Source organism: Pristiophorus japonicus, chromosome 2 (assembly GCF_044704955.1).
Source record: "Pristiophorus japonicus isolate sPriJap1 chromosome 2, sPriJap1.hap1, whole genome shotgun sequence".
NCBI lineage: Eukaryota > Metazoa > Chordata > Chondrichthyes > Pristiophoridae > Pristiophorus > Pristiophorus japonicus.
The window spans coordinates 259,844,800-259,869,228 of record NC_091978.1 but is presented as its reverse complement, the minus strand read 5'-3'; the positions used below and the strand labels follow the sequence as shown (position 1 = coordinate 259,869,228).

Here is a 24,429-nt window from a genome sequence, read left to right as displayed (position 1 = left end):
AAGGAGGAGGAACTGAGGGAAATCCTTATTAGCCGGGAAATTGTGTTGGGGAAATTGATGGGATTGAAGGCCGATAAATCCCCAGGGCCTGATGGACTGCATCCCAGAGTACTTAAGGAGGTGGCCTTGGAAATAGTGGATGCGTTGACAGTCATTTTCCAACATTCCATTGACTCTGGATCAGTTCCTATGGAGTGGAGGGTAGCCAATGTAACCCCACTTTTTAAAAAAGGAGGGAGAGAGAAAACAGGGAATTATAGACCGGTCAGCCTGACATCGGTAGTGGGTAAAATGATGGAATCAATTATTAAGGATGTCATAGCAGTGCATTTGGAAAGAGGTGACATGATAGGTCCAAGTCAGCATGGATTTGTGAAAGGGAAATCATGCTTGACAAATCTTCTGGAATTTTTTGAGGATGTTTCCAGTAGAGTGGATAAGGGAGAACCAGTTGATGTGGTATATTTGGACTTTCAGAAGGCGTTCGACAAGGTCCCACACAAGAGATTGATGTGCAAAGTTAGAGCACATGGGATTGGGGGTAGTGTACTGACATGGATTGAGAACTGGTTGTCAGACAGGAAGCAAAGAGTAGGAGTAAATGGGTACTTTTCAGAATGGCAGGCAGTGACTAGTGGGGTACCGCAAGGTTCTGTGCTGGGGCCCCAGCTGTTTACACTGTACATTAATGATTTAGATGAGGGGATTAAATGTAGTATCTCCAAATTTGCGGATGACACTAAGTTGGGTGGCAGTGTGAGCTGCGAGGAGGATGCTGTGAGGCTGCAGAGCGACTTGGATAGGTTAGGTGAGTGGGCAAATGCATGGCAGATGAAGTATAATGTGGATAAATGTGAGGTTATCCACTTTGGTGGTAAAAACAGAGAGACAGACTATTATCTGAATGGTGACAGATTAGGAAAAGGGGAGGTGCAAAGAGACCTGGGTGTCATGGTACATCAGTCATTGAAGGTTGGCATGCAGGTGCAGCAGGCGGTTATTAAAGCAAATGGCATGTTGGCCTTCATAGCAAGGGGATTTGAGTACAGGGGCAGGGAGGTGTTGCTACAGTTGTACAGGGCATTGGTGAGGCCACACCTGGAGTATTGTGTACAGTTTTGGTCTCCTAACCTGAGGAAGGACATTCTTGCTATTGAGGGAGTGCAGCGAAGGTTCACCAGACTGATTCCCGGGATGGCGGGACTGACCTATCAAGAAAGACTGGATCAACTGGGCTTGTATTCACTGGAGTTCAGAAGAATGAGAGGGGACCTCATAGAAACATATAAAATTCTGACGGGGTTAGACAGGTTAGATGCAGGAAGAATGTTCCCAATGTTGGGGAAGTCCAGAACCAGGGGTCACAGTCTAAGGATAAGGGGTAAGCCATTTAGGACCGAGATGCGGAGGAACTTCTTCACCCAGAGAGTGGTGAACCTGTGGAATTCTCTACCACAGAAAGTTGTTGAGGTCAATTCACTAAATATATTCAAAAAGGAGTTAGATGAAGTCCTTACTGCTAGGGGGATCAAGGGGTATGGTGAGAAAGCAGGAATGGGGTACTGAAGTTGAATGTTCAGCCATGAACTCATTGAATGGCGGTGCAGGCTAGAAGGGCCGAATGGCCTACTCCTGCACCTATTTTCTATGTTTCTATGTTTCTAACACTTGATTATGCCTTGTTAGCTACTTCTCAAACACTGTAATGTATCAAGTCTTGCTTACACTGAATAAAATATAATCACTGTCACTAGTAAGGCTCAAGTCAAATCTCTCAGAACTTGAGTGAAAGGGTTAATTGGCACAGACCCAGGGCTGAATTTTCGCCACCATTCAGAGCTGTTTTTTTTGGAGCAGACTAAAATGTGCAAAGTTTCACCGCCATTCTAAGTAGGTACATCCAATTTTTTTAGTTCCGATTATTTTACGTCACTGGGCGGAACCTGCCGGGTATGCCATTTCTGGCCATCTAAGCGAGTTTGGCCAAGTACAGTTTTTTTCTAAAACGGCGCATTGCACTCTTCTGAAAAACCTTATCTACACTTAAGGAAAGGCAGAGAAGAGAAAATCGGCGGATAGAAGACGCCATTGTTTCAGCTGAGCTGAAGACATGGCATGGGGCGGGGGGTGGGGAGGAGTGGGGGGGCGTGCCAGGGGGCCTTTTGACCCGGAATGGCAGTGGGCCGGTGCAGGGTCCTTTTGGCCCGGGATAGGTGCGGGGGCCTTTCAACCCGGGATAGGTGCAGACTGGTGTAGGGTCCTTTCGGCCCGGGATAAGTGCAGGGGCCTTTCAGCTCAAGAGAGGTGCGGGCTGGTGCGGGGTCCTTTCGGCCCAGGATGGTAGCGGGCCGGTGCGGGGTCTTTTCGGCCCAGGATAGGTGCGGCCGGTGTGGGGGTCTTTTGGCCTGAGATAGGTGCGGAGGGGGGCGGGCCTTTCGGCCCGGGATTGCAGCGGCACCGGCATTGTAGAAGTGGAAAAAATCTACAGATGCTAAAAAGGAATAAAAATTTCAGATTGTTTCATATATTGAGATTTCAGTCTGTTGTCCCAAGTCTCACTATAGTGATCTATTTTACAAAGGGGAAATGCTTTATTTGTGCCTCAGCACTTCAGTGTGTCCATCGTTACCCTGGCTACACCCACAGAGCTTAAGGACATCTGCACCACTCCATAAGAACATAAGAACATAAGAAATAGGAGCAGGAGTAGGCCATACTGCCCCTCGAGCCTGCTCCGTCATTTAATACGATCATGGCTGATCCGATCATGGACTCTGGTTCACTTCCCTGCCCGCTCTCCATAACCCCTTATTCCCTAATTTTTTTAAAAAACTGTCTATTTCTGTTTTAAATGTATTCTGTGTCCCAGCTTCCATAGCTCTCTGAGGCAGCGAATTCCACAGATCCACAATCCTCTGAGAAGACATTTCTCCACATCTCTGTTTTAAATGGGCGACCCCTTATTCTAAGATTATGCCCTCTAGTTCTAGTCTCCCCTATCAGTGGAAACATCCTCTCTGCATCCACCATGTCAAGCCCCCTCATAATCTTATACATCTTGATAAGATCATCTCTCATTCTTCTGAATTCCAATGAGTAGTGCACAACCTACTCAACTTTTCCTCGTAAGTCAAGCCACAATCAACCTTGTGAACCTTCTCTGAACTGCCTCCAAAGCAATTACATCCTTTCGTAAATATGGAAACCAAAACTACACACAATATTCCAGGTGTGGCCTCACCAATGCCCTGTGCAACTGTAGCAAGACTTCCCTGCTTTTATATTTCATCCCTTTGCAATAAAGATTCCATTGGCCTTCCTGATCACTTGCTGTACCTGCATACTAACCTTCTGTGTTTCATGCACAAGTACCTCCAGATCCCGCTGTACTGCAGCACTTTGCAATTTTTCTCCATTTAAATAATAACTTGCTCTTTGATTTTTTCTGCCAAGTGCATGACTAAAGACAGTAGCGGGTCTCTATTTGTCCAGACTTTGATCTGACGGGCTGTCACGGGTGAGCCTTCGATTTTGAAAGCTTCAATAGCAATGACCATCTTAGCAGCATGCTCAGTTGCCTACTCGGTGGTGGATAGTGGGAGCCTGCTGAGTGCATCGGCGCAGCTTTCAGTGCCCAATCTGTGCCGAATTGTATAGTCATAGGCGGCTAACGTGAGTGCCCACCTCTGTATGCGCGTCGACACATTTGCATTTATGGCCTTGTTGTCGGCCAAAAGGGACATTAGGGGTTTGATCTGTCTCCAGCTCAAATTTCCTGCCAAACAGGTACTGGTGCATTTTTTTTACTGCATATACACATGCAGGTGCTTCCTTTTCTACCATCCCGTAGCCCCTTTCTGCCTGGGACAGACTTCTGGAGGCATAAGCTACCAGCTGTAATTGACCCTTGGCATTAACATGCTGCAACACACACCCGACCCCATAGAACGACGCATCGCACATTAAAACAAGTTTCTTACATGGGTCATATAGCATTAACAGATTGTTGGAGCACAACAAATTGCGTGCTCTATCAAAAGCCCTTTCCTGGCTGACCCCCCAGACCCATTCGCGACCTTTGCGTAGGAGCACATGTAGCGGCTCTAGCAGCGTGCTCAATTTGGGAAGAAAGTTACCAAAATAGTTCAGGAGCCCCAGGAACGAACGCAGCTCCATCGTGTTATGGGGTCTGGGTGCTCTCTGCATCGCTTCCGTTTTGGATGATGAGTGTGACAAGAATGGCTTGGGCATTGCAGGGATGCTTTATGGAGCTGGTGTGGGGTGGCACCAACCTGGCGCATCACGTGGCAGTACAGCGTGAAGTGAAGGAAAAGTGGCCATGGTGAGGCCATCACTGGCCACCCGGGCAGCAATGTGGTCAGGTGCTGATGCCCTTTGTCCTGTGCAGCATCAGGTGATTACGGGGAAGGTTGGTGTTGTTGGTAGTGATGCTGGTGTGTTTAGTGATGTTGGTGCTGGGGCTCATCGTGGTGGGATTCTAAGGACAAAGGTGAGATTTTTTTCAAGGGCACTGATGCTGCTGGAATAGATGGCAGGTGAGATTGAGATGACAGAAGCGATCTGTCAATAGTGAGAGAGGTTGCTCCAAGGAGGTGAAAGTGAATAGAGAGTTCACTGCAAACACTTCCAAAGTGCATACAGCTCAAAAGTCTCTTCCAAATACTGAAGGCTTGAGCTTTTGACATTGGAAAGTGAATAGCTGAGAAATGGTCACTTTTATACCACATCTGCAGCTGTCAACTAGGCAAAGCAATGGAGAGTCACTGAGAAACTAACTCCACTTATCTGGTGTGAAACCCGAGGGACGGCAAAGCTGTCAAATGATTGATAAAATTGTAAGTGCCTGCTTTTAAGCTTCTTAACAAGCATTTAAGTACCTTTTAATGATGTTAATTACCTGTCCTGCCGCTTGCTGTCAGGTCTGCTATCTGAACGCAGATCTGACAGCTGGGAAACTCACATGGAGGCGGGTTCAGAGTGGGATCCTGACCAGCTGTCAATCAGGGCCATTTTGACAGTGGGCCCGCCTCCAAACCCACACTCGCAGGACTGGGAAGATTCCGGCCAATGTTTCCCCTAGCTCTGGAATCTAGAACACGAGATCACAGTCACAGAATAATTTAGGACTGAGATGGGGAGAAATTTCTTCACTCAAAGGGTTGTGAATCTTTGGAATTCTCTACCCCAGAGGTGCTTAGTCGTTGAGTATATTCAAGACAGAGGTTGATACATTTTTGGGACCAAAGAGAATTAAGGGATATGGGGATAGTGGCCGGAAGGTGGAATTGAGGTAGAAGATCAGCCATGATCTTGATGAATGATGGAGTAGACTCAAAGAGCCAAATGGCCTACTCCAGCTCCTATTTCTTATATTCTTATCACTGACTCAACAAATCAGACCTGTATCTCACCACTCCTTCACCTTACCTTGGTGCTACAATGCGATACCTGACTTTAATTAGTTAGAGAATTTTACAGCACAGAAGGATGCAATTCGGCCCATTGTGTTTGTGCCGGCTCTTTGAAAGAGCTGCCCAATTAGTACCAGTCTCCCTCGGCTCTTTCCACATTATAATAACAATTTTCTCCCCTTCAAGTATTTATGCAATTCACTTTTGAATGTTATTTCTGATTCTGATTTCACCGCCCTTTCGGGGAGTGCATTCCAGATAACAACTCACTGCATAAAAAAATTCTCATCTTTTTTTAATTAGCTTAAATCTGTGTCCTTTGGTTACTGACCCTTCTGCAAGTTTCTCCTTATTTACTCTATCAAAACCCTTCGTGATTTTGAATGCCTCTGTTAAATCCTCCTACAAGGGATATAAATTGTAGCAGGCTAAAGAGCAGACAAATAGGTGGTCAGAACACAATGCTGAAGGTGGTGAACAAATCAGTATTAGGTCTGAGGAATTGCCTATGCATGTAACATTTGCTTATGTAGGTATAGCACACTTATAACGCATTAAAACTGTATCCTTAACCTTAATAACACATACAGGTCAGCAGTTACAATTTTGATTAGAAGTCTCTGAGGAAGAGATAAGACAGCCAATATTTTGAGAACAGTTACTTTAGGCAACATGCAGACTGTGGCAGAGGGCAAATAATGGAACAACACAATGATGGGAGATGGACAGTTGCATATACCACTCAGAGCCAGTCTGATAAGAGTTGACAAATCAATGTAACTCCGCTGACAGCAATAGACCTATCGATGATTTTGTAGGAGGGTAGCTCCTCTCCAAAGCCTGTATAAATTATACTCAAAACCTCATGTATTTTGAAGGTTCCACGACTGAACCTTCCCTTGCATTGCCTCGAAATGAAGCCAGTTAAACTCAGGTTTTGTTTGTTTACTTCCGTGGTCGTTATACAGAGGGCGAAGGGTGAGGTGTTGATTATCTATATCAGGTATCCCGCCGTGAGGGAGAGAAGCCTTCCTTTTACCCCTACACCTCCATTAACCGTCCCTGTTCCAAGAAGATCAATTCCAGCTTCTCTAGTCTTTCCACGTAACAAGTCCCTCATCTCTGGTACCATTCTAGTCAATCTCCTCTCCACCCACTCTAAGGCCTTAGGATCCTTCTGAACATGTGGTGCCCAGAATTGGACACAATACTCCAGCTGAGGCCTAACCAGTGATTTTTAAAGGTTTAGCATAACATTCTTGATTTTGTACTCTATGGAGCTGAAATTCATCAACTCACTGCCCGCTGCCACCGACAGCCGCCCACTGCTGCCGATATTGCTCTTGCAGATCCGCCCAGTGCCACTTTTGAGGTGGCCTGGAGCGGACAGGAGGGGAGAGCCGCCGGAAACTGCCCGCTGACATCAGCGGATGGCTGAGTGGCGCAACTGACCTTCCACCTGCTGAGCTCCCATATTGATGCAGGCGGGAGTCGGCAGGAGTCGACGCCTGAACCGGGGTGGACCACTGCAAGGATGCTGGTCTGTCCCCGATGGTATGAAGAACCTGAAAAAAAGGTTAGTGAACATTTAGAAAGAAAAATTTCCACAGCAACATACCTGGATGGGTCCCCTGAAGCTCTTCCGATAGTTTTTTTATTTTTTATTGTTGATTTTTTTTTCAGGTCTTTGACCCCCCCCCCCCCGTGGGCCTGACTCCATCCTTGGTGGCAGTTGGGCGGCAAGTGCCTCTGCCGCCGAGAATGAGACCTCCCACCCGATGCCGCCCAGATTGGTGGCGTACGAGGGACCTCGGCGATGAATATCCCACCCAGAGTACCATCTGGTACCTCGGCGCCCATCGGCAGTTCTTTAGGCGACACTTGGGCGGGTGGAGGCCTTAATCAAAATTGTCCCCTATGTCTCTATTTGTATTTTTGGAAGAAAATTTGTTTCAATATTTTCATGTCAAGTATTTTTTTACTCCCTTAACTAGATTAAAAAATGTGAAATGATGAGCAACATACTGTGTTGAACTTGAGTCTTCTGCACAACAGCTTCCAGAGCACTTAAAATGTTGCATCGGTCTCATTTTGCAAATAAAACTAATTTATAAAGAGGCCACTTTATTTGTACCATGTCATTCAAACAAATTATTGCAGATCAACTTCTCGAAGCACACGAGCTGTATATTAAAAATTGCAGTCAAACAACATGTCCTTATCACAGGAGAAAACTCGCCTCATTATAGTATTTACCATAATTTAGTCAATACATTGTGACTATCCATTTTCACATAGTTTTCAAGAGGAAGCTGGGCGTGTGCGATTCCCAACTCCAGTGCGTTATTGTACATTAGACCCTGAAATAGCAGCCATGGAAAAGTCAGGATAAATAATGTTGAATCCATTTTTTCAAAGCGCTTAAATTTTGTTTTTGCGGGACTGCAGCTGTATTGAGCAATCTTCAACAACAACTTGAATTTATATTGTACCATTAAAGGATTGTACATGGCTGCAATCTCTCAGTTACCTCTAATCACCGAATGATAGTGTACAAGACGTGCAGAGTACTTTGTGGTGATTATGATCCACCAAGCCACCTATGATGTAAGCTTTTGTTGCATCCAGCTCATTCAGTGCCATAGGAGAATCAGAGGTGAGGTAAACCATGTTGTGTATGTATAATACAAGTATACTCCCTGTACACTCAATGTACAGTTACATAAGACTATTGGATGTAGCTTCACACTGTATACACAATGTTTGTACTACCAGAGGGTACAACTGGTGGAGACCTAGGAGTCACCTGTACACGACAGGTAACCAGGTATAAACCATGCTGTACCCTCACTCAGGAGTTGTAATGAATGGACTAAGGTCACCACAGTTCAAGTACAATACCTTGCCTTGTGGAGTCATTACTAGAGTGCTTATAGACACAATAACTGGTGACGAGATTACGAATTTCCACGCGAAAATGGCTAACCTTGGTACGTTTCAATAATTCGCCGATGGGGAAGATTGAGAGGCCTTTGTGGAAAGGCTCGAACACTTTTTCATTGCGAACAACCTGGCGGAAGACAACCCGACCTCTCTGGCTGATAAGCGCAGAGCTATCCTGCTCAGCAGTTGTGGGCCCACTGTCTATGGCCTCGTCAGGGACTTGCTAGCCCCAGAGAAGACAACAACCAAAACATATGCAGAGCTCGTAATGATGATACAGGAACAGCTCAAACCTAAAGAGAGCATCCTCACAGCCAGACACCAGTTCTACACCCATCAGCGGCCCGAAGGCCAAGAAATTGCAAAGTATGCTGCAGACCTCAGACGATTGGCTGCATCGTGTGATTTTGGTGACCACCTCACCGAAGCGCTGTGGGACATCTTCGTTATTGGAATCGGCCACGAGGGCCTTCTCCACAAGCTGCTCTCTGCGGACACCATGGTCACCCTGCAGAAGGCAGTTAACGTGAGCCAGGCGTTCATGGTCTTGGCCTGAGATTCCAAGCAGATGACTCACCCCAGGACTCTAACCCGCAAGTACTGTGAACCGACTGGCGCCGTTTGGAAGCAAAGCTGCTGCAAGCAGTCTCTCTCAGGGGAGAGAGAACAGAACCCCGAGTCCCGCAACCCTGAGTCCGCCACATTGGGCCAACCGGCGAACCCCATGCTGGCGCTGTGGAGGAAACCACAGGGCCCATCAGTGCCGCTACAAAGACTATACTTGCAAAGACTGTAACACAAAGGGCCACCTCCAGCGAATGTGCAAGAGAAATCGTACTCACCAAGTCGATGAAGAGTTGGCCGATCATCTGGACTCCAGTGACGATGAAGAGAGAGTCCATGAGGCAGCTCAGCCCCACGATGAGGTATACGGAGTGTTTACCTGCATCACCGAGAGTTCCCCGTTGAAAATGGAAGTCAAAATCAACGATGTTCCAGCCACGTTGGAGGTAGACACAGGGGCGAGCCAATCACTGATGAATCAGGCGGCCTTTGAGAAACTTTGGGACAATCCAATCGAATGACCTAAAATTATCCAAGCTGCTCACCTACACAAACGACATCATCCCAGTCATCAGCAGCGTGGATGTCCAGGTGTCCCATGACGGCACGATGCACAAGTTACCTTTGTGGATCATTGCTGGTGATGGTCCAACGCTGCTAGGAAGAAGATGAATGAAAAAGATCCATTGGAGCAGGGAAAATCTCCAGCCTCCGTTGATCGATGTCCTACACGGCCCCGAATTTGGATCCAGCACAACCCCTGAGAAACCAGCCACTCAACTCGACTGTGTGGAGACGACACAGGCCGCTCAACCCAACAGCGAGATGATCCAGCAGAAACAACCCGACCTTACCTTCCAGGCTCCAGTGGCAGGACTCCGGAGGAAGAAAATTGGCACGGAAGGCAACTTCCCTGCTTCCGTGGCAGAACCTGGGGAAAAAGGATCACCACAGCTTACCTCGTGGAGAGAAAGAAGATGGCGCCTGCATCACGAGGTGAAGTGCCTGAAGTAAAGATGGCGATGGCCAGACCACGAGGAGCAGCATTGATAGAACAACACGTGATGCCGGGCAGCGAACCGGATTGGGGTAAAGATTGCAAGGCCCTCTTAAAGGAGACCGGCAACCCATCACAATTAAAGGGACAGTTCCACCCTTTATACAGCGATGCCAGTGATACACATGTAAGCGATGTAATTGACAAATGCAAGTATGTAAATGTAACTAACCATGTTAAGTCGGGTGATTGCGGTCGAAACCAATGAATTATGACAGTAAATGAAGTAATGATGTGTGATGCCGGGTTCTACATGTACGCCGACAAAACCAAGGGCAACCTTCCGTCGGAAGCACCAAGGTCCAGCGGGCTACCTGATCACATAGCCTGCGCCTCCGGGACCAATGTGATGCCCCAGGGAGCATGGCCACACACAGAGTGAGCATACCAGCTGCAGGGCCAGCGATCAGCGGACGGCAAAGGGCACCATGACCGGTACCCTGCCTCTGATCGGCTCCACCTCTCTGGCCACTAGGGCCAGTACTGGGAGCAAGAGGCTAGCACCATCCAGCTCTCCCAATGGGATCTGGGATGACCAGGCTCCCACTATCACTGAAGGGCAGTAGGGAGACACCACTGCCCTCAAAGGGGGACAGGGAGGCCACACATTCCTATGGCTCTGCCCACCACTGGGCAATGGCAAAGGCCCTGAAACTCAGCCAGGTGAGTGATCCGGGCCCACCCAGCTGGCAGGGGGTGCAGCGCCGCCATCAGACAACTTGGACACAGTCGGGTCACTCTGGAACTAGCATCCTCACCCACCTGCACCTACACAACCCAGGGGCAAGATTGTGATACCACGTATGTACTTTACCTGTAAAATGTACTTGTTCCACTACTGCAGAAACCAAACCATGATGTAATTAATCCTATGTTTTTTTTGTTCTTTCTTTCTGTACATGTATGCACATGCAGGTGTTGAGCCACACACATGGTCTATGTATGGGGGGTGAGGGGGGGGGGGCGGTGAAATGGATGTATGTAGCCATGGACGCACATGGATCACACCCAGAACCCACTCAACCCCCACTGCAACCTTGAACCGTCCACTGCTGACCATTTCCCAATGTTGTGGCAATAAGGACTTGGGGGGTCAACAGGGAGAGAGCCAAGCCAAAGCATAGACAAGTTGCAAGGGCTTTGGGCTAGGGCAAGAGCACACAATGCAAAGGCCAGTGGTACAAGACTTAGGGGAGAGTGATGTTGTGTATGTATAATATAAATATACTTCCTGTACACTCAATGTACAGTTACATAAGATTACTGGATGTACTATCACACTGTATACACTATCCTTGTACCACCAGAGGGTGCAACTGGTGGAGACCTAGGGGTCACCTGTACACGACAGGTAACCAGGTATAAAAGGGAGCTCACCATGCTGTACCCTCACTCAGGAGCTGTAATAAATGGACTAAGGTTCAAGTACAATACCTTGCCTCGTGGAGTCATTACTAGAGTGCATACAGACACAATAAACCAGGTCTTCCTTCTTCATTACTTCACGGAGGTAATATTGATTCAAAAACAACAACGACAACATATTTTATTTATATAATGCCTTTAACATAGTAAAACGTCTCAAGGCGCTTCACAGCAGTGTGAAGACAAAACAAATAAATTTGACACCGAGCCACATAAGTAGAAATTACAGCAGATGACCAAAAGCTTGGTCAAAGAGGTAGGTTTTAAGGAGCATCTTAGAAGAGGAAAGAGAGGTAGAGAGCCTGAGAGGTTTAGGGAGGGAGTTTCAGAGCTTAGGGCCCAGGCAACAGAAGGCATGGCCACTAATGGTTGAGCAGTTATAATCAGAGGACAGAATTTGAGGAGCGCAGATATCTTGTGGGGTTGTGAGGCTGAAGATTACAGAGATAGGGAGGGGCGAGGCCATGGAGGAATTTGTAAACCAGGATGTGAATTTTGAAATCGAGACGTTGCTTAACCAGGAGCCAATGTAGGTCAGTGAACACAGGGGTGATGGGTGATCGGAACTTCGTGCAAGTTAGGACACGGACTGCCGAGTTTTGGATGATCTCAACTTTACGTAGGGTAGAATGTGGTAGGCCAGCCAGGAGTGCATTGCAGTAGTCAAGTCTAGTGGTAACAAAGGCATGGATGAGGGTTTCAGCAGCAGATGAGCTGAGGTAGAGGCGGAGGCGGGCAATGTTATGAAGGTGGAAATAGGCAGTTTTAGTTATGCCACAGATATATAGCCAGAAGATCATTTCAGAGTCAAATATGATGTCTAGGTTGCGAACAGTCTGGTTTAGCCTCAGGTAGTTGCTAGGGAGAGGGATGGAGTCAGTGACTCGGGAACGGAGTTTGTGGCGGGGACCAAAGACAATGGCTTTGGTCTTCCCAGTATTTAATTGGAGAAATTTCTGCTCATCTAGTACTGGATGTCGGACAAGCAGTCTGACAATTTAGAGACATGGAGAGGTTGAAAGAAGTGGTGGAGGGGTAGAGCTGGGGAATGTGACATGTGGAAACTAACTCTCTGTTTTCGAATTATATCACCAAGGGGCAGCATATAGATGAGAAATAGGAAGGGGCCAAGGATAGTTTCTTGGGGGACACCAGAGGTAATGATGCGGGAGTGGGAAGAGAAGCCGTTGCAGGTGATTTTCTGACTATGATTAGATAGATAAGAATAGAACCAGGTGAGTGCAGTCCCACCCCAGCTGGACGATGGTGGAGAGGCATTAGAGGAGGATGGAATGGCCATCTGTGTTAAAGGTTGCAGACAGGTCGAGGAAAGATAGTTTACCTTTGTCACAGTCACAAAAGATGTAATTTGTGACTTTGATGAGAGCTGTTTTGGTTCTGTAGCAGGGGCGGAAACCAGGGACGGAATGCTTGCCTTTATTAGCTGAGGCATAGATTACAAGAGCAGGGGGTTATGCTTTAACTGTATAAAACACTGGTTAGGCCACAGCTGGAGTACGGCATGCAGTTCTGGTCACCACATTACAGGAAGGACGTGATTGCACTGAAGAGGGTACAGAGGAGAATTACGAGGATGTTGCCAGGAGTGGAGAATGTTAGTTTTGAGGACAGATTGAATAGACTGGGTTTGTTTTCCTTGGAGCAGAGGAGGCTGAGGGGAGACCACATTGAGGTGTATAAAGTTATGAGGGACCTAGACATAGTGGATAGAAAGGGCCTATTTCCCTTAGCAGTGGGGTCAACAAGCAGGGGGTATAAATTTATAGTAATTGGTGGAAGGTTTAGAGGGGGTTTGAGGGGAAATCTCTTTACACAGAGGGTTATGGGAGTCTGGAACTCACTGCCTGAAAGGATAGTAGAGGCAGAAACCCTCACCACATTTAAAAAGTACTTGGATGGGCACTTGAATTGCCGTAACCTGCAGGGTCACGGACCTAGAGCTGGAAAGTGGGATTAGGCTGGATAGCCTCTTGTTGGCTGGCACGGACACGATGGGCTGAAATGACCTTCCATGCTGTAAACTTCTGCGATTCTACAAGAAACAGAAGCAGGAGTAGGCTATTTGGTCCCTCATGCCTGCTCCACCATTCAATAAGAGCATGGCTGATCTGATCCTTGCCTCAACTCCACTTCCCCGCCCACTCCCCATAGCCCTTGACTCCCTTATCGTTCAAAAATTTGTCTATTTCCACTTTAAATACATTCAATGACCCAGCCTCCGCAGCTTTCTGGGGCAGAGAATTCCAAAGATTCACAATTCTCTGAGAGAAAAAATTCCTTCTCGTCTCCATTTTAAATGGGCGACCCCTTATTCTGAAACTATGCTCCCTAGTTCTAGATTCTCCCACGAGTGGAAACATCCTCTCTGCATTTACCATGTCAAGCCCCCTCAGAATCTTATACATTTCAATAAGATCACCTCTCATTCTTCTAAACTCCAATGAGTATAGGCCCAACCTGCTCAACCTTTCTTCACTTGACAACTCTTTCATCTCAGGTATCAACCTCGTGAACCTTTTCTGAACTGCCTCCAATGCAAGTATATTCCTCCTTAAATAAGGAGACCAAAACTGTACACAGTACTCCAGGTGTGGCCTTACCAACATCCAGTACAGCTGTAGCAGGACTTCCCTACTTTTATACTCTATCCCCCGTGCAATAAAAGCTAACATTCCATTTGCCTTCCTAATTACTTGCTGTACCTGCATGCTAACTTTTTATGTTTCATGTACAAGAACCCCCAGATCCCTCTGTACTGCAGCATTTTGTAATCTCTCCCCGTTTAAATAATAGTTTGCTTTTCTATTTTTCCTACCAAAGTGGATAACCTCATATTTTCCCACATTAAACTCCACCTGCCAAATTTTTGTCCACTCACTTAGTTTATCTATATCCCTTTGCAGATTCTTTGCATCCTCCTCACAACTTGCTTTCCCACCTATCTTTGTATCATCAGCAAATTTGGCTGCATTACACACGATCCCTTCATCCAAGTCATTGATATAAATTGAAAATAATTGAGGTCACAGCACTGATCACTGTGGCACCCCACTAAGTTGCAGTTTGCCAAGCTGAAAACGACCCATTTATCCCAACTCTCTGTTTTCTGTTAGTTAGCCAATCCTCTATCCATGCTAATATATTACCCCCAACACCTTGAGCTTATATCTTGTGCAGGAACCTTTTATGTGGCACCTTATCAAATACTTTTTGGAAATCCAAATACATGACATCTACTGGTTCCCCTTTATCCATCCTGCTTGTTACATCCTCAAAGAACACCAGCAAATTTATCAAACATGATTTCCCTCTCATAAATTCATGCTGATCGGATGGTCTCAATATTTGAGACAAAGAAGTCCATGAGCTCCTCACACTTGTTCCCTAACAAAGTCAAATTACAATAAAGCATGTCATTGCCATACGTAATTTAACAACAACTTGCATTTATACAGTGCCTTTAATATAGTAAAATGCCCCAAGGCACTTCACAGGAGCGATTATCAAACAACTTTTGACATTGAGCCAAATAAGGAGATATTAGAACAGATGAGAGGTAGGTTTTAAAGAGCATCTTAAAAGGAGGAGATACAGGTAGAGAGGTGGAAAACTTTAAGGAGGGAATTCCAGTGCGGAGGGTCTAGGCTGCTGAAGGCACAGTCGACAATGGTGAGCCATTAAAATCATGGATGCATAGAAGGCTAGAATTTAAGGAGCTCAGTGATCTCTGAGGGTTTTATGGCTGGAAGAGGTTACAGAGATAGGGAGAGGCGAGGCCATGGAGGAATTTGAAAATAAGGATGAGAATTTTAAAATCGCGGCATTACCAGACTGGTAAATGTAGATCAGATCAGCGAGCACAGGGGTGATGGGCGAACGGAACTATATGGGAAGCTGAGTTTTGGATGAGTTCAAGTTTATGGAGGGTGGAAAAATAGGAGGCCGCCCAGGAGAGCATTGGAATAGTTGCTCCATGAGTATCAAGAGAGCGCAATGTCTTAACACACAGTTCTACAGAAACAACAGCTCCTGATCACGTGGTCAATCATTGCTATGTTAAAAACTTGAGACAATATTTCCTTGTTTCCAGATTGACAACTATTTTGTGTGATGTTTCTTCGCAGCTTCCATTTGACCCATCCTTTGTCATTCTCATCTATATTCTTCTTCAACTGTCCACCATGACCGGTCAATTACATCTAGTGAGAAAAGAAAACTAGAATTAATACCGACTCAATGGATTTGGCGATGTGTAGTTCCATTTTCTGGTGTGTAAAGTGTAATATAGAGCTCCACCTAGTGGACTACTGTGGTTATGCAAATGCTGAAGTGTAATAATAAAAAGATCATGCGACCAGGTCACCTGACAAGTTTTCTGTAGAACCATTTGTAGTCTGTGTGTTTATGATGTTGTGAAGAAGATATCACATTGGCGAATGAGGATAGGATAATCGGATCCCCTAGCTAAACTTTTTGTTGGTGGATGATTCAGCCAATTAACAGAGGTACTTTGAGAAGTTCTTTGTTTACAGAACAGCTAAAAATCCAAGATAAATTTGAAGCACACTGTTGATATTGCCAGAGTCCAAATGGCTGTGCCTATGGGAATATTAGGGCGCTTGGGTGAGTTCCATTGCAACCGAGAGTCTTTTGGAGCATATGTGGTGCTGCTAGAAATGTTTTTCACTGCAAATAGTATCGTCAAAGTCCCTGATGATGAAAGCCATAACCGGGTGGTTTTAGAAAGAAAACGTGCTATTTTCTTGACTGAAGCAGGCCCCGAGGTGTATGAAACCAAATGTACCTGTTTACGTCAAGCCAAAGGACACGCCACTGAACGAGACAGCACTATAGTCCTGAGTCCCTGGAAATTGCTGAAAGTTATCGTTTTGGAATAAGAAATCAGTTAACTGACGAGGGTATCAGTGAGTACATTGTAGCATTAAAAAAACTATCCATTCACTGTCATTTCGGAAACTTTCAGGACCGAGCATTGCATGACTGCTTTGTTTGTTAGATGAAAAATAAAGCAATCGGAAGAAAGTTGTTGACAACCCTTAACTTGACTTTTGATTTAGCTTGTCAGACAGCTATGTCAATTGACATAGCTGACCAATACTCCCGAGAATTTTGCGCCATTTCCAGTCGTCAGACAACCGAGGTGAATCGCCTGCAGGTTAAAAGTAAAAGGCAGTTGGGCCCCAAGGCCTCAGCAACTGGCCAAGCTAACAGTGAGTTGAAGTCGTGCTATCGGTGCCTCGACAACACATTGGTCAAAACTGTCCATATGTGAAGGCAGAGTTTTTCTACTGCAAGAAAACTGGGCATCTTGCGAAGGCATGCCGACTGAAGAGTACACCAACTTTGAAGGCTATAATTAGAAATCGTTGGGGACTACATAGCATTGAAGAAAAGCAACAGGACGAGGAGGTTCTGGAGATACATGTCATCAGGAGCACGAGGGTATCTAATTCGCAATTCGCGAAGTATCATTATTCAAGTAGACATTGCGTGAACCAGGATACCCATGAAAATCGACACTGGTGCATCCGTGAGCATAGTACCGGAATTGCTTTATCTCAACAAGTCGCGTGATTTTCCAATGGAGAAATCGAAGGTAAAGCTGTGAGGCTACTCAGGAGAGAAAATCCCTGTGGTAGGACGTATCACCGTACCGGTGAAATCAAGGATCAGTTTCAGAGCTTGCCTCTCTTAGTAGTGGCAGAAGAGAAGCCTGCCTTAATAGGTAGAAATTGGTTGGAATCACTGAAGCTAGATGGGAATGAGATTCTCGTGTTGAAACGAGAATTGCATCGAAGGATGATGTCATCAAACAATATTCAAAGGTGTTCTGCAAAACAGGCAATCTGATCCAAGGTTTCAAGATAAGTGTCAGGGTACAGAAAGATGCGAGATCATTTTACTGCAAGCCACTTCCCGTACCATACACACTCAAGGAGAAAGTTGACCAAGAACTCAAAAGACTGGAAATTGAGACCATTATCTCTAAGGTAGATCTAAGTAATTGGGCTACACCAATTGTTGTTGTACCTAAGTCAGATGGTAAGACTGATGCTATGTTCAGGTTGCCATCCCCATCACGTTACACCAAAAAGGGAAGAAGTATTCTATTTTTCATACATTGATGAACTGCCAGTGCCAGCTGAAGAGATTGGTAGAGCAACCAAACATGTCAAAGATGCATTATTACATAGCAAATGGCTGGCCAAACCAGGTATCGAGGAAGATATTCATCCATACTTCCTTCATAGGAATGAATTATCATTGAATAAAGATTGTATCATGTGGGGTGCATGAGTAGTTATTCAAAATAAGTTCAGAACATAAGAACATAAGAACTGAAGAAATAGGAACAAGAGTAGGCCATCCGGCCCCTCGAGCCTGCTCCGCCATTTAATAAGATCATGGCTGATCTGATCATGGATTCAGCTCCACTTCCCCGCCCGCTCCCCATAACCCTTTATTCCCTTATTGCTCAAAAATCTGTCTATCTACACCTTAAATATATTCAATGACCCAGCCTCCAAAGCTCTCTGGGGCAGAGAATTCAATAGATTTACAACGCTCTGAGAGAAGAAGTTCTTCCTCATCTCAGTTTTAATTGGGCGGCCCCTTATTCTAAGACTATGTCCCCTAATTTTAGTTTCCCCTATGAGCAAAAATATCCTCTCTGCATCCATCTGGTTGAGCCCCCTCATTCTCTTATATGGTTTGATAAGATCACCTCTCATTCTTCTGAACTACAATGTGTATAGGCCCAACCTACTCAACCTATCTTGATAAGTCAACCCCCTCATCTCCGGAATCAACCTAGTGAACCTTCTCTGAACAGCCTCCAATGCAAGTATATCCTTCCTTAAATACGGATACAGTTTTGGAATTGTACGCAGTACTCTAGTTATGGCATCACCAATACCCTGTACAGTTGTAGCAGGACTTCTCTACTTTTATACTCTATCCCCCCTTGCAATAAAGGCCATTTGCCTTCCTGACTATTGCTGTGTTTCATGCACAAGGACCCCCAGGTCCCTCTGTACTGCAGCACTTTGCAATTTTTCTCCATTTAAATTATAATTTGCTTTTCTATTTTTTCTGTCAAAGTGGATAACCTCACATTTTCCCACATTATACTCCATCTGCCAAATTTTTGCCCACTCACTTAGCCTGTCTACATCCCTTTGCAGATTTTTTTGTGTTCTCCTCACTATTTGCTTTCCCACCCATCTTTGTATCATCAGCAAACTTGGCTACATTACAGTCAATCCCTTCATCCAAGTCATTAATATCGATTGTAAATAGTTGAGGCCTCAACACCGATCCCTGCGGCACCCCTCTATTCTCTGTTTGCCAACCAGAAAATGACCCATTTATCCCGACTCTCTGTTTTCTGTTAGTTAGCCAATCCTCTATCCATGCTGATATATTACCCCAACCCCGTGAACTTTTATCTTGTGCAGTAACCTTTTATGTGGTACTTTATTGACTGCCTTCTGGAAATTGAAATACACCACATTAAGGATGTCATAGCAGCGCATTTGGAAAGAGGTGACATGATAGGTCCAAGTCAGCATGGATTTGTGAAAGGGAAATCATGCTTGACAAATCTTCTGGAATTTTTTGAGGATGTTTCCAGTAGAGTGGACAAGGGGGGACCAGTTGATGTGGTGTATTTGGACTTTCAGAAGGCTTTCGACAAGGTCCCACACAAGATATTAATGTGCAAAGTTAAAGCACATGGGATTGGGGGTAGTGTGCTGACGTGGATTGAGAACTGATTGACAGACAGGAAGCAAAGAGTAGGAGTAAATAGGCACTTTTCAGAATGGCAGGCAGTGACTAGTAGGGTACCGCAAGGTTTTGTGCTGGGGCCCCAGCTGTTTACATTGTACATTAATGATTTAGACGAGGGGATTAAATGTAGTATCTCCAAATTTGCGGATGACACTAAGTTGGGTGGCAGTGTGAGCTGCGAGGAGGATGCTATGAGGCTGCAGAGTGACTTGGATAGGTTAGGTGAGTGGGCAAATGCATGGCAGATGAAGTATAATGTGGATAAATGTGAGGTTATCCACTTTGGTGGTAAAAACAGAGAGACAGACTATTATCTGAATGGTGACAGATTAGGAAGGGGGAAGGTGCAGCGAGACCTGGGTGTCATGATACATCAGTCATTGAAGGTTGGCATGCAGGTACAGCAGGCGGTAAAGAAAGCAAATGGCATGTTGGCTTTCATAGCAAGGGGATTTGAGTACAGGGGCAGGGAGGTGTTACTACAGTTGTACAGGGCCTTGGTGAGGCCACACCTGAAGTATTGTGTACAGTTTTGGTCTCCTAACTTGAGGAAGGACATTCTTGCTATTGAGGGAGTGCAGCGAAGGTTCACCAGACTGATTCCCGGGATGGCGGGACTGACATATCAAGAAAGACTGGATCAACTGGGCTTGTATTCACTGGAGTTCAGAAGAATGAGAGGGGATCTCATAGAAACGTTTAAAATTCTGACGGGTTTAGACAGGTTAGATGCAGCAAGAATGTTCCCAGTGTTGGGGAAGTCCAGTACCAGGGGTCACAGTCGAAGGATAAGGGGTAAGCCATTTAGGATTGAGATAGGACTGGCTAACAGAAAGCAGAGAGTCGGGATAAATGGGTCATTTTTGGATTGGAAATCGGTGGTTAGTGGTGTGCCACAGGGATCGGTGCTGGGACCATAACTGTTTACAATATACATAGATGACGTGGAAGAGGGGACAGAGTGTAGTGTAACAAAATTTGCAGATGAAACAAAGGTTAGTGGGAAAGCGGGTTGTGTAGAGGACACAGAGAGGCTGCAAAGAGATTCAGATAGGTTAAGCGAATGGGCTAAGGTTTGGCAGATGGAATACAATGTCGGAAAATGTTAAGTCATCCACCTTGGGAAAAAAAACAGTAAAAGGGAATATTATTTGAATGGGGAGAAATTACAACATGTTGAGGTGCAGTGGGACCTGGGGGTCCTTGTGCATGAAACTCTTTTTGGTCCTTGTGCATGAATCCCAAAAAGTTAGTTTGCAGGTGCAGCAGGTAATCAGGAAGGCGAATGGAATGTTGGCCTTCATTGCGAGAGGGATGGAGTACAAAAGCAGGGAGGTCCATCTGCAACTGTACAGGGTATTGGTGAGGCCGCACCTGGAGTACTGCGTGCAGTTTTGGTCACCTTACTTAAGGAAGGATATACTAGCTTTGGAGCGGGTACAGAGACGATTCACTAGGCTGATTCCGGAGATGAGGGGATTACCTTATGATGATAGATTGAGTAGACTGGGTCTTTACTCCTTGGAGTTCAGAAGGGTGAGGGGTGATCTTATAGAAACATTTAAAATAATGAAAGGGATAGACAAGATAGAGGCAGAGAGGTTGTTTCCACTGGTTGGGGAGACTAGAACTAGGGGGCACAGCCTCAAAATACGGGGGAGCCAATTTAAAACTGAGTTGAGAAGGAATTTCTTCTCCCAGAGGGTTGTGAATCTGTGGAATTCTCTGCCCAAGGAAGCAGTTGAGGCTAGCTCATTGAATGTATTCATGTCACAGATAGATAGATTTTTAACCAATAAGGGAATTAAGGGTTACGGGGAGTGGGCGGGTAAGTGGAGCTGAGTCCACGGCCAGATCAGCCATGATCTTGTTGAATGGCGGAGCAGGTTCGAGGGGCTAGATGGCCTACTCCTGTTCCTAATTCTTATGTTCTTATGTTCTTATGAGGAGAAACTTCTTCACCCAGAGAGTGGTGAACCTGTGGAATTCTCTACCACAGAAAGTTGTTGAGGCTAATTCACTAAATATATTCAAAAAGGAGTTAGATGTAGTCCTTACTACTAGGGGGATCAAGGGGTATGGCGAGAAGGCAGGAATGGGGTACTGAAGTTGCATGTTCAGCCATGAACTCATTGAATGGCGGTGCAGGCTCGAAGGGCCGAATGGCCTACTCCTGCACCTATGTTTCTATGTTTCTCCATCCACTGGTTCCCTCTTATCCACCCTGCTCGTTACATTCTCAAAGAACTCAGCAAATTTATCAAACATGATTTCCCTTTCATAAAACCATGCTGACTCAGCTTGATTGAATTATGCTTTTCCAAATGTTCCATTACTGAGTCCTTAATAATGGACTCCGGCATTTTCCCAATGACAGATGTTAGGCTAACTAGTCTATAGATTCCTGCTTTTTGTCTGCCTCCTTTTTTAAATAGGGGCGTTACATTTGCGGTTTTCCAATCGGCTGAGACCGCCCCAGAATCCAGGGAATTTTGGTAGATTACAACCAATGCATCCACTATCTCTGCAGTCACTTCTTTTAAGACCCTAGGATGTAAGCCATCAAGTCCAGGGAACTTGTTCACCTTTAGTCCCATTATTTTATTGAGTACTACTTCATTAGTGATAGTAATTGTATTAAGTTCCTCCCTCCCTGTAGCCCCTTGATTATCCATTATTAGGATGTTTTTATTGTTTTCTACCATGAAGACCGATACAAAATAATTGTTCAACGTCTCTGCCATTTCCCTGTTCTTCATTATTAATGCCCCAGTCTCATTCTCTACGGGACCAACAATTACTTTAGCCACTCTTTTCCTTTTTATGTACCTGTAGAAACTCTTACTATCTGTTTTTATATTTCATGCTAGTTTACTTTCATAATCTATCTTCCCTCTCTATTATTTTTTTAGTCATTCTTTGCTGGCTTTTAAAAGCTTCCCAATCCTCTGGCCTCCCCCACTAGTCTTGGCTACATTGTATGCCCTCGTTTTCAATTTGATACCAACCCTTATTTTCTTAGTTAGCCACGGATGATTGTCCCTTCTCTACAGTCTTTCCTTCTCATTGGGATATATTTTTGTTGCGAGTTATGAAATATCTTTTTAAATGTCTGCCACTGCTCATCAACCATCCCATACTTTAATCTATTTTCCAAGTCCACTTTAGCCAACTCTGCCCTCATACCTTTGTAGTCTCCTTTATTTAAGCTGAGGACATTGGTTTGAGAACCAACTTTATTGCCCTCCAACTGAATTTTAAATTCAACCATATTATGGCCACTCAATCCTCGAGATCAGGTCCAAATATTTTTGAAATTTTTTTTTGTGCGCTCCCCCCTCGCGACTCCAGCCTCGCCATAACTTTCTCCATGATTGCTTATGCCACCCAGAATCCCACCTACCGCCCTCTACCAGCCAGAATTGGCATGTAAAGCCCATTTTTAACGCCGAACACTTTTTTCCTTCTTTTTTGACCAAACTTCCACCCAAAGTATGATCAGGATCTCAGCTGTCTTTTCAACGGTAAATGGGCAGAATTTGCCTTTTGATCAATTTCTGCCTCATAAAGTACATCGTTAGTCAGTGTACAACATGTCAATCGGTAAGCAAGAACTCACTATCAGTACCATTACAGCCATGGAAATGGTCTCCCAGGGTGTGGCAAAGTTTACATATAGAGATTGCTAAGCTAGAAAGACAACAATTGTTCATTGTGATTGATAGCCATTCGAAGTGGATAGAGGTGTTTCCATTGCAGAAAATAACAAGTAAAACACTAGACAAATTGTGAAGTTAGTTTTCTTCCTATGGCCTCCATGAAGAAATTGTATCTGATAATGGGCCGCAGTTTTGTTCAGAAGAATTTGCACAATTCATGAGCAGTAAATGATGTGAAGCATACCAAAATTCCACTGTAACACCATGCTTCAAATGGTGAGCAGAGCACACAATATAAATTGTAAAACGTGCCCGCATCAAGCAAATGTTGGATCCAAATCCAAAGAAACGGCAGTTGTCGTTGCATCCCAAAGGATAAGCGCTCGAGGCTTTTTAGTGTAGAAGAATCCATCAGTGAGAGGCGATGGCAAATATCCAAGAGGAAACATAGAAACATTGAAAATAGGTGCAGGAGTAGGCCATTCGGCCATTCAAGCCTGCACCACCATTCAATAAGATCATGGCTGATCAATCCCTCAGTACCCCTTTCCCGCTTTCTCTCCATACACCTTGATCCCTTTAGCCGTAAGGGCCATATCTTACTCCCTCTTGAATATATCCAATAAACTGGCATCAACAACTCTCTGCGGCAGGGAATTCCACAGATTAACAACTCTCTGAGTGAAGAAGTTTCTCCTCATCTCAGTCCTGAATGGCCTACCCCTTATCCTAAGACTGTGTCCCCTGGTTCGGAACTTCCCCAACATTGGGAACATTCTTCCCGCATCTAACCTGTCCAGTCCCGTCAGAATTTTATACGTTTCTATGAGATCCACTCTCATCCTTCTAAACTCCAGTGTATAAAGGCCCAGTTGATCCAGTCTCTCCTCATATGTCAGTCCAGCCATCCCTGGAATCAGTCTGGTGAACCTTCGCTGCACTCCCTCAATAGCAAAAATGTCCTTCCTCAGATTAGGGGACCAAAACTGAGCACAATATTCCAGGTGAGGTCTCATCAAGGCCCTGTACAACTGCAGTAAGACCTCCCTGCTTCTATACTCAAATCCCCTAGCTATGAAGGCCAACATACCATTTGCCTTCTTCACTGCCTGCTGTACCTGCATGCCAACTTTCAATGACTGATGAACCATGACACCCAGGTCTTGTTGCACCTCCCATTTTCCTAATCTGCCACCATTCAGATAATATCCTGCCTTCGTGTTTTTGCCACCAAAGTGGATAACCTCAGATTTATCCACATTATACTGCATCTGCCATGCATTTGGCCACTCACCTAACCTGTCCAAGTTACCCTGCAGCCTCTTAGCGTCCTCCTTACAGCTCACACCGCCACCCAGTTTAGTGTCATCTGCAAATTTGGAGATATTACCCTCAATTCCTTCATCTAAATCATTCATGTATATTGTAAAGAGCTGGGGTCCCAGCACTGAGCCCTCCCGCACCTCACTAGTCACTGCCTGCCATTCTGAAAAGGACCCGTTTATCCCACTCTCTG

The 24,429-nt window shown here is 45.3% G+C and overlaps 1 pseudogene; it reads right to left on the bottom strand.

The window, feature by feature from the left end:
- The window catches only part of LOC139230102 (tRNA methyltransferase 10 homolog A-like), a 79,670-nt pseudogene that overhangs the window by 20,485 nt on the left and 34,756 nt on the right, over window positions 1-24,429 (bottom strand).